Source organism: Acyrthosiphon pisum, chromosome A2 (genome assembly GCF_005508785.2).
Source record: "Acyrthosiphon pisum isolate AL4f chromosome A2, pea_aphid_22Mar2018_4r6ur, whole genome shotgun sequence".
In the NCBI taxonomy this organism is placed as follows: Eukaryota; Metazoa; Arthropoda; class Insecta; order Hemiptera; family Aphididae; genus Acyrthosiphon; species Acyrthosiphon pisum.
Window position 1 is genome coordinate 93,369,109 of NC_042495.1, and position 2,520 is coordinate 93,371,628.

Sequence of the window (2,520 nt, forward strand, 5' to 3'; positions counted from 1 at the left end):
TCGGATACCAGTAATGCTGTGTCATCTGCGTAAGAGTATAAGTTACAATAAATTTGGAGTATTGACAGTCCTGTGACATATATGATGTATAATAAAGGAGATAAAACTGTGCCTTGAGGTACTCCTAAGGACAAAGTTTTACTACAGCTATATTGATACAAGTCAATCACTACTTTTATTGTTGTTAATGCTATAATTATTATTATTTATAGTAATCAGAAAATAAAGAAATTGTGTTTTAAAATGATTAATTAGTAATTAGAGTTTTTATCTGATAAATTTACAAATCAATCTATAATAATATTTTATTAGGAATACTTAATTATGATATTTTAGTTTAAATTTCGTGTACTTGGGTAATTATTTAATTTTATAAATATAATTAATAGACATTTTTTTACTCGTAAAAGATTACTAACTTAATCAACTTTATATTTTAGTTTGACTTAGTTTTTCAGTAGAAGGCTGCTTTAGATTGCACATAATATAAAAATTAAGAATCATAGGAATGGGTTTACTGCATTTTGTAAATTTAATGTGGGTTATTTCTAACGTAAAAAGGCAGTAACTCCTATGATATGTTTAAAAGTGGTAAAAGACATACAATAAATTAATAAAGTACAAAAAAAAAAAAAAAAAATATCAAAAAATAACATGAACATCTATAAAAATTAATTTAGAAAAAAATAATAACTTCTGGGTTAAAAATTAAAAAAACCTTTAAACACGATTTCCCAACATTTCACATTTTGGATTTACTGCACTTCTTGGTAGCAGGGCAGTAATTGATATTAATGTATTATATATTATTTTTATGTTTAGTTATGTCAGTACGTTATCTGAATCGATTAAAATTTAATTATCTTAATAATATGTAAATAATTTGTTTAAATATTATTAATTTTAATTTTATGTTAGTAGATAAAATTATTTTAATTTTAACTGCTCATGCCAGAACTGCATGTTTTTGTTTTTGTTTTATACTATAATGTTAATGTTATTTATATTTTAGTGCAATTACCAACGAGTAATTCAAGACTGAACTTGTAATAAAAGCTACACAATTTATTTTAATGTTAAATTTTAAATGAAAATGATGCTTTTTTTTTTGAAATTACTAGTGAAAATGTTCAAGACTGTACCAGTATACATAAGTACATAATTTTTTTTTATTTTAACTGCTCATGCCAGAACTGAATTTTTTTTTGTTTTTGTTTTATATTATAATGTTAATGTTATTAATATAAATTTTATATTTTAATACAATTATCAATGAGTAGTGCAAGACTAAACTTTTAACAAGCGGTATACAATTTGTTTTAATATTAAATTTTAAATATGCTTTGAAAACTAAAAATTATATGAAAATTATGCTTTTTTTCTAACATTACCAGTGAAAATGTTCATCAAGGTATTACCTAGTATGTCGCATACATTTATGAAAACTATGAAACAATACCTCGTAAGCCATAAATAAAATTACCAATAATAATAATAATTGGTTAATTTATAAAATAATTAAAATATAACTATAATTTATAGATTATTTTCATATATTTGTAGCAAAATTAGAACAATATTGATTTTATAAACACGTCATTTATGCGTCTCCTGAAAAAAGTAGATTTTGGACTTGCGAGGTATTGCAGTTTCACCGATGATATACGATTTACATCAGTACACCATCATTGAAACCAAATTTGCTCTTGAGTTTTTTTAAGGATTTAAGGTAAGACATATAATATATATTTTTATTACCTACATAGTGTATAAATAGCAGTATATTTTTGATTTATAAATGGCCTCTAAAAAAAACTATCGGGTGCACAAGATAGAAAAAAAAGAATAACGATTTAGAAAATAAATTGTTAGCCACTCAATGGGAAAAATGGATAAATAAATCAAATCAAAAAAATTCTTCATCTGATTCGACTATTAGTTGTAATGAAACTATAGTAGTGAAATTGTGTATAAATAATCGGTAAAATTAATATAATAAAATTCTACCAAATGGTGAAAAGGTTGAGAGTTCATGGCTATTGTACAGCAATAAAACTAAATCCGTTTGCTATCCGTGTATGCTTATCGCAAACAAAACAATGATTTCTCCATCAATAATAGATCCACAACAAAGATTTAATAATTGGAAAAAGTTAAATCCTAAAATACCTGACAATGAGAATAGTAATGAACACCATGCAAACAGGTATGTTTAAATGGACTTAAATTTAATTAAATAGAAATTAAATGCATTATGATTTATGATTAATGATAAATAAAATAGAGGGCGAATATTTTTAATTTTACCCTGACCGCCAAATCTTAAGAGGACGTTATATACCCGCATGTGTTGTCTCCGTCTTACAAGTGCGTAACATAGCAAATTCTACGCTCAGCAGAACACGTGTAGTTCCGTTGGCTTAAAAATTAGAGGAATTGACCTCTGATGAAATCTAAAGGTTAAGATTATTATATAGACAACCTCATGGGCTTTTTATTATATTTTAATTTTAAGGCAAG